Source organism: Pristiophorus japonicus, chromosome 20 (genome assembly GCF_044704955.1).
Source record: "Pristiophorus japonicus isolate sPriJap1 chromosome 20, sPriJap1.hap1, whole genome shotgun sequence".
NCBI lineage: Eukaryota > Metazoa > Chordata > Chondrichthyes > Pristiophoridae > Pristiophorus > Pristiophorus japonicus.
Genome location: NC_091996.1, coordinates 77,364,084 through 77,382,978, shown reverse-complemented (window position 1 = coordinate 77,382,978; position 18,895 = coordinate 77,364,084). Strand labels below are relative to the sequence as shown.

At 46.9% G+C, this 18,895-nt stretch overlaps 2 long non-coding RNA genes across 2 annotated transcripts in view; one reads left to right on the top strand and one right to left on the bottom strand.

The window, feature by feature from the left end:
* The window catches only part of LOC139232625 (uncharacterized), a 973,018-nt gene that overhangs the window by 778,268 nt on the left and 175,855 nt on the right, over positions 1-18,895 (top strand). The window lies entirely within an intron of this gene.
* On the bottom strand, positions 6,645-9,765 carry LOC139232627 (uncharacterized). Its single transcript, XR_011588058.1, has 2 exons — positions 9,661-9,765; positions 6,645-7,618 (listed from the first exon to the last, which is right to left on the bottom strand). It is a non-coding gene; the product is annotated as an uncharacterized lncRNA (long non-coding RNA).

Here is an 18,895-nt window from a genome sequence, read left to right as displayed (position 1 = left end):
CATTCTTGCTATTGAGGGAGTGCAGCGAAGATTCACCAGACTGATTCCTGGGATGGCGGGACTGACCTATCAAGAAAGACTGGATCAACTGGGCTTGTATTCACTGGAGTTCAGAAGAATGAGAGGGGACCTCATAGAAACGTTTAAAATTCTGACGGGTTTAGACAGGTTAGATGCAGGAAGAATGTTCCCAATGTTGGGGAAGTCCAGAACCAGGGGTCAGTCTGAGAATAAGGGGTAAGCCATTTAGGACCGAGATGAGGAGAAACTTCTTCACCCAGAGAGTGGTGAACCTGTGGAATTCTCTACCACAGAAAGTAGTTGAGGCCAATTCACTAAATATATTCAAAAGGGAGTTAGATGAAGTCCTTACTACTCGGGGGATCAAGGGTTATGACGAGAAAGCAGGAAGGAGGTACTGAAGTTTCATGTTCAGCCATGAACTCATTGAATGGCGGTGCAGGCTAGAAGGGCTGAATGGCCTGCTCCTGCACCTATTTTCTATGTAACACTAACACATATTGAAACAAAACCCACAGCTTGCAGAAAAACCTCAAGGTCTTATTAAATCATGTTATTAACCTGAAACATTGACAGAAGGTCTTTGTTTAAAATCGGACCATGCTTGGGTCGGCTTATGAGTGGAAAAAGGGAAGGAGGGATCAAAAGAGATGGGCTGAGCTGGGATGTCACTCTGGCCCTATCTTGTTATCTTTTGCCGAAAATGTATAACCATCGTCCCTTTACAATGTAACGTCACTTATCCGTAGGGAGTGGATGCGTTCGAACAGACTTGCATTCCTTCTGTCTGATAAAGTCCCCGATCGGGATTTGCTTTTTAAATAAAAGCTTGCTTTGTTTAAAGCACAAACGGTATTCGTTTCAGTAATTTTGCTGAACCAGATTGAGGTAAAAGAATCCAGAAATCTACACTGACACAATATTCGAACTGCAGCCTAACCAATGATTTGTGCAGGTTTACATGACCTCTGCCCTTTTGTATTCCACACCCCTATTTATAAAACCTAGGATCCCGTGGGCTTCTTTAAACACATTCTTAACATAAAATGGCTAAAATACATTGATTTTGACATAAACTGGCTGATATAATGTGCATCATGAGAAAGAGAAGTTTAGTCTGAGTTAGAAACTCAAACAATCGATTCACTGCAGACAGGTCGCCATGGCAACACTGATTAGACATTCCATTCATTGAACCCACTGTTGGAATCTGTAATCAGATCAGGGGAAAGAACAGGGTTTGTCTGTTAGTAACCACAATGTAAGCTTATACCAGAGTGAGTAACACAATAGATTAGATCATAATGTGTGATGTTTATACCTATAATTGTGAAACTATAAGAAATAACAACTAACAGCAGGCAGGGGAGTTTAGGGATAATGAGAAAATTATTGAAGAAAAGTAACTGCTAGGAACCAGGGAAAGTGTCCTTGTAAATCACAGATTAGAGAAGTTCCAGCTGTCTTTTCCTCACTTCCTGCCCAAACCCAGCAGAGAAGACAAAGAAGAGTCCGGTGCCAGAGGTGGATCAGTGCAGGGTATAAAAGTGAGGGGAGACTGATGTAAGGGGGCAGTCGGGACTGGAGACACCGGAGATCAAGCTCAGGGCGCCCGAGGTTCCATCCAGCGGGCTGACCTGGTGTCAGTTACTGTGGACACGTGGGACTTGCATCTTTACTCTGATGTGGTAGAGCACAGAGAATCTGCTCAAATTATATTTCTTAAGATATTAAAGTTGCTAATAACAATAATTGAATATATTTAAGGTGGAGATTGACAGTTTTGAAAGATAAAGGAGTGAGGGGTTATGGGGAGCGGGCAGGGAAGTGGAGTTGAGGCCAGGATCAGATCAGCCATGATCTTATTGAATGGCAGAGCAGGCTCGAGGAGCTAGATGGCCTACTCCTGCTCCTATTTCTTATGTTCTTGTGTTCCTCAATGAGACAATGAATTAGCTAGAATCTTACAACCCTAAATCTCTCTGCTCCTCTACTCCATTGAAAGTTTTACCATTTAATGTACATTTCCTCACTTTATCTTCCTCCCAAAATCTACCACAACACATTTCTCTGCATTAAATTTCATTTCACATCTACCTGCCCCAATTACTAACCTGTGTATTGACAATGAAGGCACTTAAAGTCCTCTTCACAGCTGGCCATGGGCCCTTTTTGGCGTTCCCTGGAGATTTTGATCTTTTGTCCCATATACCCAAGCCCAGATCATTTCTCTATATTGAGCAGAGCAATGGTCCCAACACTGACCCTGGGTACACCACTGTTTACATCCCTCCAGTCTGAAGAACATCCATTAACCATTACTCTCTGTTTTCTGCCCTTTACCCAACTTCCTCTCCACGCTGTCCCAGATCCTTTAACACCGTGAGCCTTAATTTGATCAACAAGCCTCCTGTCCGGCACCTTATCAGACACCTTTTGACAATCCATCGACACAACATCCCCTGCATTTCCTTTCTCACTGCACGGTGTTATTTCCTGAAACCCTGCTGTCTGTCCTGAATGAATCCATTTCACTACCAAACGTTGCAATGTTTGCTCCACCCCACAGGGTTCCATCTGTTTAAAGCCACAACACAAAGGTCCAGTTTCCTCCTCAAGTTTGAGATAAAACACTCCAAATTATCCATCTCCCCACAACTACCCGGGACACAAAGACACAAACTCCGGGACAACCAGGAAGTGCTGAGAAATCCCCTGCGAGTCAGGGAGCGTCTGTAAATGGAGGAGAAATGAGTACTGGTCAGAGAGCGCCTGGAAAATAAGGTGAAATTACTATTTTTAGTTAACAAATGTATCACTGATTTTAATGGGACTTTTCCCATGACCCAGCTCCTGTAATAATACAATAACTTTTATTTATATAGCGCCTTTAACATTGTAAAACGTTAATACTGGCTGTAAAAAGACCGGATTCTCAGGAGGCTCTACACCACTGGTTGCTCATGAGTCAGTGATCTCCCATCACATTAATGTGCTTCTGCTGTGTATGTTTAATAAAGTGCCAGGAGCACTTCACAAAAAGTAGGGAACCAGTGAGAGTAGAACTGTACCCAGATACAGTCAGCACCTTCAGGGAAAGAGAGGGAGGGGAACCAGTGAGTGTAGAACTGAACCCAGCCAATGTCAGCACCTTCAGGGGAGGAGAGGGGTACCAGTGAGTGCAGAACTGAACCCAGCCAGAGTCAGCACCTTTCGGGGAGGGGAACCAGTGAGTGTAGAACTGAACCCAGCCAGAGTCAGCACCTTCAGGGGAGGAGAGGGAGGGGAACCAGTGAGTGTAGAACTGAACCCAGCCAGAGTCAGCACCCTCAGGGGAGGAGAGGGAGGGAAACCAGTGAGTGTAGAACTGAACCCAGCCAGAGTCAGCTCCCTCAGGAGAGGAGAGAGGAACCAGTGAGTGTAGAACTGAACCCAGCCAGAGTCAGCACCGTCAGGGGAGGAGAGGGAGGGGAACCAGTGAGTGTAGAACTGAACCCAGCCAGAGTCAGCACCTTCAGGGAGGAGAGGGAGAGGAACCAGTGAGTGTAGAAGTGAACCAAGCCAGAGTCAACACCTTCAGGGGAGGGGAACCAGTGAGTGTAGAACTGAACCCAGCCAGAGTCAGCACCTTCAGGAGAAGGAGAGAAGTCGAACAAAAGGGAAAACATTGGAGATGGTTTGAACTTCAGCACAGGCAGGAGGGAATGTGTGCGGGAACAAGACAGGAAAGAACGTTCCATAGAAACTAGAATTGTCTGTTCTGAATTTCTATCCTGTACTTAGTGATGACTTTTGTAAACTCCTTTTACAGGGTATTAGAAGGGGAGGATTTGCAGACGGAAAACACAAACCAAACATATAGTTAAGATCTGACTGAGACACTCACTCAGGACCTGAATATCATCGGCCTTTGAACATAGAATGAGAAATGTTTGTCTGTTCTGTCTGAATAGATTTCAAACATCAGTGTGACTGGAAAAGCACCGAGACACACACACCCGAGTGAGAGTGTTCCAGTGCTCTGTCTGTGGAAGGAGCTTTAACCAGTTACACAGCCTGAAAAAACATCGCACCATTCACAGTGGGGAGAAACCGTACACAGGTTGTGTGTGTGGGCGAGGCTTCAACTGATCGTCCAACCTGGAGAGACACAAGGATACCCGCACCATAGAGAAACCGTGGGAATGTGGGGACTGTGGGAAGGGATTCAATTACCCATCCCTGTTGGAAACTCATCGACGCAGTCACACCGGGAGGAGGCCTTTCACCTGCTGCGTGCGTGGGAAGGGATTCACTCCAGGCTGCAAAAAACAAAAACGGCCTTGGAGTTTGGAAGGGCGTTAAGAACAGCTCTCCTACTCCTGAAACCCTCATCCATGCCTTTGTTACCTCTAGACTTAACTACGCCAACTCACTCCTGGCCGGCCTCCCACATTCTACACTACGTAAACTTGAGCAGCCCCTGTCCTAACTCGCACCAAGTCATGATCACTCATCACCCCTGTGCTATCTGACCTACATTGGGTCCTGGTTAAACAACACCTCGATTTCAAAATTCTCATCTTTGTTTACAAATCACTCCATGGCCTCGCCCCTCCCTGTCTTTTTCAGCCTCACAACCCCACAAGATGTCTGTGCTTCTCGAATTCTGCCCTCTTGAACATCCCTCATTATATCTGCTCAACCATCGGTGGCCGTGCCTTCAGCTGTTTGGGCCCTATGCTCTGGAACTCCCTCCTTAAACCTCTCCACCTCTCTTTCCTCCTTTAAAATGCTCCTTAAAACCTACCTCTTCAACCAAGCTTTCGGTCATCTGCCTTAATTTCTTCTTTTGTGACTCGATGTCAAATTTATCTGTTTTGTCTTGTTAACACTGCTGTGAAGCACCTTGGGATGTTTTACTACATTAAAGGTACTATATAAATAAAAGTTATTAATAATAATAAAAACTTGCATACGACTGCTCCGTGCAACACTCTCCACCCCAGATCCTCAATGGTGCAGGGAAGGACCCCCGCCTCGACTGGACAGCAAAATGACCCGCCATTGCGACTGAGACTGGGCAATGAACAAAATTCATCAATCAATGACACAGAAACCCGAGTGCCCGGGTTCTCAGCCCTGGGGCCAAGTACGCTGGCCGCCACTTTTCCATCACTAACTCGCATCTTAGGCCCGGCCCAGTCTGGCTCAGTCACTAAATGTTTTCTAATTGTGATTCTAACTCTGGTGGAAAGCTATGAGGCCTCATTTTATTGTGAGACCCGAGAGGCTTTTAATGGCTTTAATAAACTGGCAATAAGATTTTTATTTTAAAAACTGGAAAGTGGTGAAAAATGCCACTAGCGCTGCCTCAAAACTCAGAGAAATCCACTTCATCAGCGCCCCTGCCACAGGACTCAATATCCACCCCCTCCACCTCTGGTGCACTGTGTGTGCAGTATGTACCGTCTCACAAAATGACCATGGTCAGGTCGTGTGGAGTCAAAGGTCAGGAAACAGAATGGATGGAAATCTGGCAACAAACTGCCCTCAACTCCAACAAATGATTTCTGTTTTGCAGCCATCTTTCCATCCATTCTGCTGCCTGGCCCTTCACTCCACACGGCCTGAACTTGTTCATCTTGTAGATCTTACATACTGTTGTGGATAGCAATCTGGTTATAAAACAGGAAACAGAGAGTAGGGGTTAAGAGTAGCTACTCAGACTGGCAAAAGGTGGGAGGTGGTGTTCCACAGGGATTGGTGCTGGGACCACTGTTCTGGCAATAGGTGGGCAGTGGTATCCCACAGGGATCGGTGCTGGGACCACTGTTCTGGCAATAGGTGGGCAATAGTGTCCCACAGGGATCGGTGCTGGGACCACTGTTCTGGCAATAGGTGGGAGGTGGTGTTCCCCACCGATCGGTGCTGGGACCACTGTTCTGGCAATAGATGGGATGTAGTGTTCCCCAGGGATCGGTGCTGGGACCACTGTTGTTCATCATTTACTTAAAGGATTTGGACTCGGGAATCAGAAGTACAATTTCCACATTTTTAGATGACACAAATTGGGAGATAGAGTTAATACTGAGGAAGACTGTGAAAAAATGCAAGACATTAATAAGTTTGCAGAATGCGTGTGTAATTGGGAAGTGAATTTCAGTATTGATCAGTGAGAGGTGGTGTGTTTTGGTTGGAAGAATAAGGAAGCCACATTCTATTTGGAAAATAAGAGTCTAAATGTGGCAGAGGAGCAAAGGGATCGAGGGGTACAGATACACAAATCACTAAAAGTAGCGATGTGGGTTAATACGGCCATTTAAAAAAGCAAACAAAGCACTAGGGATAATTTCTAAAGGAGCCTTCTGTTCCATGCTCAGGAGCTCTGAATCATGGGACAGAGCGGCTGGGACACATTTCTTCCACACCTCAAGATTAACCCGCACGATGACTGTGCTGTCAGTGCAGAGAGATGAGAAAGACCAAAGTGCTGTTTGGCCCTCTCAGTGTGGCCCTGAAGGACTGTGTCCAGGCTGAAGTTCTGTTTCCGCCATATGATCCTCCCCCCAGATTGTCCTCTCTGAGCTCCAGCTGGGTGATGCTAAACACTCCAGTAAGAAAGACAAAAATCCACAGCAATGTGTTGAAAGCAAAGCTGATTTATTTCCCATTCATCCAGAATATTAAACTCCAGCCCAGTTATAGGAGTTATCAGCAGAAACAAACCCCAAATGTCAGAATGAACATGGTTCGGTCCTGGATGTGATTAAGAGCAGCAATACCAGCAGAATCTAAGCCCTGCAGTCACTTGTGAACTCGCTGGTGTGTCAGCAGGTTGCATGACTGAGTGAATCCCTTCCCACACTCGGAGCAGGTGAACGGCCTCTCCCCAGTGTGAATGCGCTGGTGTATAGTAAGTCCAGATGATCGCATGAACCCAGTCCCGCAGCAAGAGCACCTGAACGGTCTCTCCCCAGTGTGAATGCGCTGGTGTATAGTAAGTCCAGATGATCGCATGAACCCAGTCCCGCAGCGAGAGCACCTGAACGGTCTCTCCTCAGTGTGAATATGTTGATGGCACATCAGTTGCCCGGGGCTTTGATAGCACTTCCTGCAGTCCGAGCATTTAAAAGGTCTTTTGTCAGTGTGAACTCGTTGGTGTGTCAGCAGACTGGATGAGTGAGTGAACCCCTTCCCACACTCGGAGCAGATAAACAGCCTCTCCCCAGTGTGAACTCGCTGGTGATTCAACAGGTTGGATGACGAAGTGAATCCCTTCCCACACTCTGAGCAGGTGAACGGCCTCTCCCCAGTGTGAACTCGCTGGTGTATCAGAAGGTGGGATGACTGAATGAATCCCTTCCCACACTCTGAACAGGTAAACGGCCTCTCCCCAGTGTGACTGCGCTTGTGTCTCGATAGGCCAGAGATTCAGCTGAAGCCTCGTCCACACACACAACACGTGTACACTTTCTCCCCACTGTCAATGGTGCTTTTTGCTTCCATATTGAGAGGCCGATGATATACCGGTCCCAATGAATTGAGTGACGCCGTCAGATCTTGATGCGGCATGCAATTTGAGTTTCCCGTCTGCAAATCCTCCCCTTCTAATACCCTGTAAAATTAATTTATAACAGGAAAAAGGGAGTGTGAGAGAGAACCCACAAAGAGGCAGGTTAGTAATAGACAAGACAAATTTGTGAAACATGACTCTGCCTGATTGAATTCTGCTTTTCCAAATGTCCTGTTACTGCTTCTTTAATAAGAGGCAGGTTAGTAATTTGAACTGAATGAATCTGCTAAATTGTGGGGCTGGCATTACAACAAAGTGACCATGACAGCAACCGGATTGTCGTAAAAACCCAACTGGTTCACTAATGTCTGACTCTGGCTGGGTTCAGTTCCACACTCACTGGTTCCCCTCCCTCTCCTCCCCTGAAGGTGCTGACTCTGGCTGGGTTCAGTTCTACACTCACTGGTTCCCCTCTCTCTCCTCAAGGTGCTGACTCTGGCTGGGTTCAGTTCTACACTCACTGGTTCCCCTCCCTCTTCTCCCCTGAAGGTGCTGACTCTGGTGGGGTTCAGTTCGACACTCACTGGCTCCCCTCCGTCTCCTCCCCTTAAGGTGCTGACTCTGGCTGGGTTCAGTTCGACACTCACCAGTTTCTCTCCAATACGTGACCCATGTGCCCAATGTCCATCTGTGAACCTCAACAGTGAGTGTCGACAGGCTATTCTCACCTGAGGCTTCACACGTGCATTTTCCAGCAGGGTCACTGGACCCTCCTCTCAATGGCTCAGTAGCTACAGACACCACCCAGTGTGACTGAGTCATAGGAACAGGAGGGGCCCAGGTTTAATCCCCTCTGCGTATCCTCCCCTTTTAAACCCCTGTAAAATCGGTTTACAAAAGTCATCCTGTAAGTAGTGTGAAAGTACAGGCCATAAGGTCACCGGACTGGGCAGCCAAAGCAGAGCCAGTTTCCCCCAACACAAAGACCAAGTATGCACTGTCAATTTCAGCAGGAAAGAAGCTAATTACCTTAGACTTATTGACCTGATCACTCAGACTTACTGGCACCAACTCGACGAGTTAGGACAGGAATATTGCATGAAAAGGAGGGTATAAAGATAGACAGGTTCGGACAGTCCAAAGTGAGGATTCTAGGAGTAACACTCGGCAGAAGTAGGCACCAGGGAAGAAACCCTTGATGGTACAGTGTTAGGATGGACTGATCATCCAGGGACCTACTGGATAACTATAAAGTATAAGTGGTGAGTCTTGTTCTCCAAAGCTGTAAATGCCCATCCCACACACTCTCCCTCCTCCCTGTGCAGAAATCCAAACCTATTGCACCATCTCCAACTATTTTTTCTCGCTTCCCTGAAAGCGCTGACTCTGGCTGGGTTCAATTCCACACTCACTGGTTCCCCTCCCGCTCTTCCCCTGAAGGTGCTGACTCTGTCTGGGTTCAGTTCTACACTCACTGGTTCCCCTCCCTCACCTCCCCTGAAGGTGCTGACTCTGTCTGGGTGTCAGTGCTCTCGTCACCTCTTTATACACTCTGACCCTCCCTATATATCTGTAATATCTCCCTGTTTTGGTGATGGGCTCTCCCTGACCACTCACCATTTCACTTTCTGAGACAGATGCTCCCAGACTGTCACCATTTCAGGGAACCATACAGCACAGAAGACCAATCGGTCCATCAAGCCTGTCTGACTCACTGAAAGAGCCATTCCCTGCACCTACCCCAAAGCACTGGAACATTTTCCCTTTGAAGCATTCATCGTTTTGAAAGTTATTATTGATGAACTTTTCAAAGTGTGGAGCCCAACCCTCAATATCTGAGGTGTAACTAGTGACTGATAAAGGTTGACCATAATGAGCTTGTTGTTGTATCTATACTGCTATTAATACTGGAACAGATTGATCAGCTGACCCTGCCCCTCACAGATTTGTGGTCACCTTTAAATTGGACCATTTGGTTTAGAAAGCCTCCCATTTTTCTTCCTTCCAGAATACATTGAGTGTGGGTGTCCCTGGGAGCCTGAGGCCCTGTCCCCGCGGGCGGGCGGGACAAACCCGGGCTCAGCCTCTGGCCTGTTACTGGGCCCTGGGCCCTGGGCCCTACACCAGGGGTTTATGAAGCTCACCAGCCCCACTCGCGGCTCCAATTCCTGCCCCGCGCCGACAACCCACCGTCTCGTGTCCCACATCATCCGGGCTCCACCAACTGTCGCCGCCGCAGCCCGCGCATGCTCAGTCCCACCCACTGAGGGGGGGGGGGGGGGCACAAGCCCCGCCCCTCACACACTCCGATTGGTTGGAGGACCAACCGCTCGTCGGGACCCTCCAGCCCCGCCCCCGCTTTTCCTATTCGCCCAGAGCCGCCGTCAATCACCCGGGCCGTGTGAGCGGGACAGAATGTTGTATAGAATCTAGAATTGTCTGTTCTGTGTTTCTATCCTGTATTTACAGTAACAATGTTTGTAAGCACCATTTATTGCAGGGTATTAGAAGGGGAGGATCTGCAGCTGGGAAACTCAAACCAAACATCGCGTCAAGATTTGCCAGATTCCCGGATTGATCAGGATCCCCTGATCATCAGCCTTTGTAAAAACACCAATCACAGCGGGGAGAAACAGGAACATGTTGTGTGTGGATACACCTTCAACCAATCGTTCAGCCTGTGAGACTGGTGATCCCACCTGACTCCACACTGGAAATGTGGCAATGGATACTGTTGTGTATATAAAGTGATTCAGTCTCTCATCTCACCAACTGACATTCGAGGAGTTAGATAACAGACTTTCTTCTGTGAATATAGAGCTGGGTTATTGGCCCGTGATGTGTTTACTTAGTCATCTTGGTGACTCTAAACCTTTGCCAATTATTTGGTGTGATCGGTTTTCTTGTACATATTTTTTTTTTTTTAAATACGTTTGCTGAGTGGATTCAAATTTAAATTGAAACCAGGTTTGCAGATGTGATGCTCCATTCACACATCAATGGTGAGAGAGATGCTGTGGGACACACACTAATTCCAGTATCTGAAAGTGATTAACAGACTGGGTTTTGTGTTTACTGATCCCAGGCATGTTACCGATTCATCAGGGGAGGGCAGCAGCCAAGTTCATGGCACCGTGGCTGGCTCTGCTGCACAGGAGGGCAGGAAAAAGAGTGGGAGAGCTATAGTGATAGGGGATTCGATTGTAAGGGGAATAGATAGGCGTTTCTGCGGCCGCAACCGACATTCCAGGATGGTATGTTGCCTCCCTGGTGCATGGGTCAAGGATGTCTTGGAGTGGGTGCAGGAGGGTGAAAAGGGAGGGTGAACAGCCAGTTGTCGTGGTGCATATAAGAACCAATGACATAGGTAAAAAAAATGGATGAGGTCCTACGAGGCAAATTTCGGGAGCTAGGAGCTAAATTAAAAAGTAGGACCTCAAAAGTAGTAATCTCAGGATTGCTACCAGTGCCACGTGCTAGTCAGAGTATGAAGCACAGGATAGCTCAGATGAATATGTGGCTTGAGGAGTGGTGCAGAAGGGAGGGATTCAAATTCCTGGGACATTGGAACCGGTTCTGGGGGAGGTGGGACCAGTACAAACCGAACGGTCTGCACCTGGGCAGGACCGGAACCAATGTCCTAGGGGGAGTGTTTGCTGGTGCAGTTGGGGAGGAGTTAAACTAATATGGCAGGAGGATGGGAACCTATGCTGGGAGACAGAGGGAAATAAAAAGCAGACAGAAGCAAAACATAGAAAGGAGAATCGTAAAAGTGGAGGGCAGAGAAACCCAAGGCAAAAAACAAAAAGGGCCACATTACAGCAAAATTCTAAAGGGGCAGTGTGTTTAAAAAAAAACAGGCCTAAAGGCTCTGTGCCTCAATGCGAGGAGTATTCGGAATAAGGTGGATGAATTAACTGCGCAGATAGCAGTTAACGGATACGATGTGATTGGCATCACGGAGACATGGCTCCAGGGGGACCAAGGTTGGGAACTCAACATCCAAGGGTATTCAGCATTTAGGAAGGATAGATAGAAAGGAAAAGGAGGCGGGGTGGCGTTGCTGGTCAAAGATGAAATCAATGCAATTGTAAGGAAGGACATTAGCCTGGATGATGTGGAATCAGTATGGGTGGAGCTGTGGAATTCCAAAGCGCAGAAAACGCTAGTGGTTGTTGTGTATAGACCACCAAATAGTAGTAGTGAGATTGGGGACAGCATCAAACAAGAAATAAGGAATGTGTGCATTGATTGGGCTAACCTAACTGGTAGCAATGCGGTGGATGAGGATTTCCTGGAGTGAATGAGGGATGGTTTTCTTGACCAATATGTCGAGGAACCAACCAGAAAGCTGGCCATCCTCGACTGGGTGATGTGTAATGAGAAGGGACTAATTAGCAATCTTGTTGTGCGAGGCCCCTTGGGGAAAAGTGACCATAATATGGTAGAATTCCTTATTAAGATGGAGAGTGACAAAGTTAATTCGGAAACTAGGGTCCTGAACTTAAGGAAAGGTGACTTCGACGGTATGAGGCGTGAATTGGCTAGAATAGACTGACAAGCGATACTAAAAGGGTTGACAGTGGATAAGCAATGGCAAACATTTAAAGATCACATGGATGAACTTCAGCAAATGTACATCCCTGTCTGGAGTAAAAATAAAACTGGGAAGGTGGCTCAACCGTGGCTAAAAAAGGAAATTAAGGATAGTGTTAAAGCCAAGGGAGAGGCATATAAATTGGCTCGAAAAAGCAACAAACCTGAGGACTGGGAGAAATTTAGAATTCAACAGAGGAGGACTAAGAGTTTAATTAAGAGGGGGAAAATAGAGTACGAGAGGAAGCTTGCAGGGAATATAAAAACTGACTGCAAAAGCTTCGATAAATATGTGAAGAGAAAAAGATTAGTGAAGACAAACGTAGGTCCCTTGCAGTCGGATTCAGGTGAAATTATAATGGGGAACAAAGAAATGGCAGACCAATTGAACCAATACTTCAGTTCTGTCTTCACGAAGGAAGATACAAATAACCTTCCGAAGGTATTAGGGGACAGTGGGTCGAGTGAGAAGGAGGAACTGAAGGATATCCTTATTAGGCAAGAAATTGTGTTGGGGAAATTGATGGGATTGAAGGCCGATAAATCCCAGGGGCCTGATGGTCTGCATCCCAGAGTGCTCAAGGAAGTGGCCCTAGAAATAGTGGATGCACTGGTGATCATTTTCCAACAGTCTATCGACTCTGGATCAGTTCCCATGGACTGGAGGGTAGCTAATTTACCACCACTTTTTAAAAAAGGAGGGAGAGAGAAAACGGGTAATTATAGACCGGTTAGCTTGATATCAGTAGTGGGGAAAATGTTGGAATCGATCATGAAGGACGAAATAGCAGCGCATTTGGAAAGCAGCAACAGGATCGGACCAAGTCAGCATGGATTTATGAAAGGGAAATCATGCTTGACGAATCTTCTGGAATTTTTTGAGGATGTAACTAGCAGAGTGGACAAGGGAGAACCAGTGGATGTGGTGTATTTGGACTTTTGACAAGGTCCCGCACAAGAGATTGTTGTGCAAAATCAAAGCACATGGTATTGGGGGTAATATACTGACGTGGATAGGGAACTGATTGACAGTCAGGAAGCAGAGAGTCGGGATAAACGGGTCCTTTTCAGAATGGCAGGCAGTGACTAGTGGAGTGCCGCAGGGCTCAGTGCTGTGACCCCAGCTCTTTACAATATACATTAACGATTTGGGTGAAGGAATAGAGTGTAATATCTCCAAGTTTGCAGATGACACTAAACTGGGTGGCGGTGTAAGCTGTGAGGAGGACGCTAAGAGGCTGCAGGGTGACTTGGACAGGTTAGGTGAATGGGCAAATGAGAACTGAAATAATCCAGAGTTAGAAAGGAGAAACAGCCCAAAATGGAGCAGTCAGTAACAGGACATCAATTAGTTTCCTCTTATAGTCGAGACATCAAAAATCGACACTCTCTGTTCTTTGAAATATCAAAATATTGACCTCCAGCCCAGTTATTATCAGCAGAACCAAACCCCAACTGACAGAACTAACACAATTCAGTCAGGATGTGATTAAGAGCAACAATAACAGTAGAATCCAACCCCTGCAGTCACTTGTGAACTCGCTGGTGTCGCAGCAGGTCAGATGACCGAGTGAATCCCTTCCCACACACAGTGGGTGAACAGCCTCTCCCCAGTGTGACGGCGACGATGTATTTCCAGCTGATAAGGTTTGGTTCAGTTTTACACCCGCTGTGCGCAGAGTGAGAATAAAATCAATGAGCTGCTGATTTTCTCTGCTGAATACTGGGCCTTTTGTGCTGGCCCAATAGGGTGAGCCCGGGCTGGCCCAGGGTCACCAGACAACATTCAGCACAACAAGGCACCCTTTCAGGGGCCACTGACCTGGGCACAAACATGTGGTCCAATCAAACTGACAGACACCCTGAAGCCCCGCCCACCCTTTGTCCCTGCCGTGTCGAAGCTACGAGCAGAGCGCTTGCTTTGGGAGTCTCGTATCGGGCATATGGACAGCCGAATTTGTAGAGTACACTCCATAATACCTCACGGTGGACAGTGTCAAAGGTCTTGGTCAGGTCAATGAAGGTTGAACCAACCCCACAGTCACTGACAACAATCTCCTCCCATGTGATATACACCAACCCTTGTCACTGACACCAAGTGAACTGGGTAAATATGTTAAAGGGTAAGACTGTAGAAACGCAATGGCAAACATTTAAGGAGATATTCCATAACTCTCAGCGAAGATTTATTCAAGTGAGAAATAAAGATGCTAAGAGAAGGATGAACCATCCCTGACTAACTAAGGAAGTAAAGGATGGTATAGAAACATAGAAAATAGGTGCAGGAGCAGGCCATTCAGCCCTTCTAGCCTGCACCGCCATTCAATGAGTTCATGGCTGAACATGAAACTTCAGTACCCCCTTCCTGCTTTCTCGCCATACCCCTTGATCCCCCGAGTAGTAAGGACTTCATCTAACTCCTTTTTGAATATATTTAGTGAATTGACCTCAACAACTTTCTGTGGCAGAGAATTCCACAGGTTCACCACTCTCTGGGTGAAGAAGTCTCTCCTCATCTCGGTCCTAAATGGCTGACCCCTTATCCTTAGACTGTGACCCCTGGTTCTGGACTTCCCCAACATTGGGAACATTCTTCCTGCATCTAACCTGTCTAAACCCGTCAGGATTTTAAACATTTCTATGAGGTCCCCTCTCATTCTTCTGAACTCCAGTGAATACAAGCCCAGTTGATCCAGTCTTTCTTGATAGGTCAGTCCCACCATCCCGGGAATCAGTCTGGTGAATCTTCGCGGAACTCCCTCAATAGCAAGAATGTCCTTCCTCAAGTTAGGAGACCAAAATTGTACACAATACTCCAGGTGTGGCCTCACCAAGGCCCTGTACAACTGTAGCAACACCTCCCTGCCCCTGTACTCAAATCCCCTCGCTATGAAGGCCAACATGCCATTTGCTTTCTTAACCGTCTGCTGTACCTGCATGCCAACCTTCAATGACTGATGTACCATGACACCCAGGTCTCGTTGCACCTTCCCTTTTCCTAATCTGTCACCATTCAGATAATAGTCTGTCTCTCTGTTTTTACCACCAAAGTGGATAACTTCACATTTATCCACATTATACTTCATCTGCCATGCATTTGCCCACTCACCTAACCTATCCAAGTCACTCTGCAGCCTCATAGCATCCTCCTCGCAGCTCACACTGCCACCCAACTTAGTGTCATCCGCAAATTTGGAGATACTACATTGAATCCCCTCGTCTAAATCATTAATGTACAATGTAAACAGCTGGGGCCCCAGCACAGAACCTTGCGGTACCCCACTAGTCACTGCCTGCCATTCTGAAAAGTACCCATTTACTCCTACTCTTTGCTTCCTGTCTGACAACCAGTTCTCAATCCAAGTCAGCACACTACACCCAATCCCATGTGCTTTAACTTTGCACATTAATCTCTTGTGTGGGACCTTGTCGAAAGCCTTCTGAAAGTCCAAATATACCACATCAACTGGTTCTCCTTTGTCCACTTTATTGGAAACATCCTCAAAAAATTCCAGAAGATTTGTCAAACATCATTTCCCCTTCACAAATCCATGCTGACTTGGACCTATCATGTCACCTCTTTCCAAATGCACTGCTATGACATCCTTAATAATTGATTCCATCACTTTACCCACTACTGAGGTCAGGCTGACCGGTCGATAATTCCCTTTTCTCTCTCCCTCCTTTTTTAAAAAGTGGGGTTACATTGGCTACCCTCCACTCGATAGGAACTGATCCAGAGTCAGTGGAATGTTGGAAAATGACTGTCAATTCATCCGCTATTTCCAAGGCCACCTCCTTAAGTACTCTGGGATGCAGTCCATCAGGCCCTGGGGATTTATCGGCCTTCAATCCCATCAATTTCCCCAACACAATTTCCCGACTAGACCCTCTGACCCCTTTTATATCCGGAAGGTTGTTTGTGTCCTCCTTAGTGAATACTGAACCAAAGTACTTGTTCAATTGGTCTGCCATTTCTTTGTTCCCAGTTATGACTTCCCCTGATTCTGACTGCAGGGGACCTACGTTTGTCTTTACTAATCTTTTTCTCTTTACATACCTATAGAAACTTTTGCAATCGCCTTAATGTTCCCTGCAAGCTTCTTCTCGTACTCTATTTTCCCTGCCCTAATCAAACCCTTTGTCCTCCTCTGCTGAGTTCTAAATTTCTCCCAGTCCCCAGGTTCGCTGCTATTTCTGGCCAATTTGTATGCCACTTCCTTGGCTTTAATACTATCCCTGATTTCCCTAGATAGCCACGGTTGAGCCACCTTCCCTTTTTTATTTTTACGCCAGACAGGAATGTACAATTGTTGTAATTCATCCATGCGGTCTCTAAATGTCTGCCATTGCCCATCCACAGTCAACCCCTTAAGTATCATTCGCCAATCTATCTTAGCCAATTCACGCCTCATACCTTCAAAGTTACCCTTCTTTAAGTTCTGGACCATGGTCTCTGAATTAACTATATCATTCTCCATCCTAATGCAGAATTCCACCATATTATGGTCACTCTTCCCCAAGGGGCCTCGCACAATGAGATTGTTAATTAATCCTCTCTCATTACACAACACCCAGTCTAAGATGGCCTCCCCCCTAGTTGGTTCCTCGACATATTGGTCTAAAAAACCATCCCTTATGCACTCCAGGAAATCCTCCTCCACCGTATTGCTTCCAGTTTGGTTAGCCCAATCTATGTGCATATTAAAGTCACCCATTATAACTGCTGCACCTTTTTGCATGCACCCCTAATTTCCTGTTTGATGCCCTCCCCAACATCACTACTACTGTTTGGAGGTCTGTACACAACTCCCACTAACGTTTTTTGCCCTTTGGTGTTCTGCAGCTCTACCCATATAGATTCCACATCATCCAAGCTAATGTCTTTCCTAACTATTGCATTAATCTCCTCTTTAACCAGCAATGCTACCCCACCTCCTTTTCCTTTTATTCTATCCTTCCTGAATGTTGAATACCCCTGGATGTTGAGTTCCCAGCCCTGATCATCCTGGAGCCATGTCTCCGTAATCCCAATCACATCATATTTGTTAACATCTATTTGCACAGTTAATTCATCCACCTTATTGCGGATACTCCTTGCATTAAGACACAAAGCCTTCAGGCTTGTTTTTTTAACACCCTTTGTCCTTTTATAATTCTGCCGCACAGTGGCCCTTCCTGTTCCCCGCCCCGGGCCTCTCCGCCCCCCACCCCCCCCCCCATCTCCCCTCTGTCTCCTGCCTCTGCCTCCCTTTTGTCTCCCTGCATTGGTTCCCATCCCCCTGCCATATTAGTTTAACTCCTCCCCAACAGCACTAGCAAACACTCCCCCTAGGACATTGGTTCCGGTCCTGCCCAGGTGCAGACCGTCCGGTTTGTACTGGTCCCACCTCCCCCAGAACCGGTTCCAATGCCCCAGGAATTTGAATCCCTCCCTGCTGCACCACTGCTCAAGCCACGTATTCATCTGCGCTATCCTGCGATTCCTACTCTGACTAGCACGTGGCACTGGTAGCAATCCCGAGATTACTACTTTTGAGGTCCTACTTTTTAATTTTGCTCCTAGCTCCTTAAATTCGTTTCGTAGGACCTCATCCCTTTTTTTACCTATGTCGTTGGTACCAATGTGCACCACAACTGGCTGTTCTCCCTCCCATTTCAGAATGTCCTGCACCCGCTCCGAGACATCCTTGACCCTTGCACCAGGGAGGCAACATACCATCCTGGAGTCTCGGTTGCGGCCGCAGAAACGCCTATCTATTCCCATCACAATTGAATCCCCTATCACTATCGCGCTCCCACTCTTTTTCTTGCCCTCCTGTGCAGCAGCGCCAGCCACGGTGCCATGAACTTGTCTGCTGCTGCCCTCTCCTGATGAGTCATCCCCCCCAACAGTACTCAAAACGGTGTATCTGTTTTGCAGGGGGATGACCACAGAGGACTCCTGCACTACCTTCCTTGCACTGCTCTTCCTGCTGGTCTTCCATTCCCTATCTGGCTGTGGACCCTTCTCCTGCGGTAAGACCAACTCACTACACGTGATACTCACGTCATTCTCAGCATCGTGGATGCTCCAGAGTAAATCCACCCTCAGCTCCAATTCCGTAACGCGGACCGTCAGCAGCTCGAGGCGGATACACTTCTCACACATGTAGTCGTCAGGGACACCGGAAGTGTCCGAGTTCCCACATGGCACAGGAGGAGCATATCACGTGACCGATCTCTCCTGCCATGCCTTAACCCTTAGATACCCTTAAATTGGTAATAACAATGTTACAGTTCACTTACTGATATAAAAAACAAAAAGAAAAGCTACTCACCAATCACCAGCCAATCACTTACCCCATTGGCTGTGACGTCACCTTTTGATTCCTTTCTACTTCTATTTTGCTTTCTCTCCCGCTGTAGCTGCACAAGTACGCCTTTATAGGCCGCTCCGACGCTGCTCCCACCTCTCGCCAACTGCCGCTGACCCTCGATCTCCCGCTGGGCCTTTATAGGCCGCTCCGACGCTGCTCCCACCTCTCGTCAAATTGAAAAAGGCATACAATGTTGCAAAGGACAGTGGAAGACCAGAGGATTGGGACATTTTTAGAAACCAGCAAAGGAAGACTAAAAAATGATAAGACAGAAAAGATAGCAGATGAGAGCAAACTAGCAAGAAATATAAAAACAGACAGTAAGAGTTTCTACAGGCATATAAAAAGGAAACGAGTAGCTAAAGTAAACGTTGGTCCCTTAGAAGATGAGAATTAATAATGGGAAACATGGAAATGGCAGAGA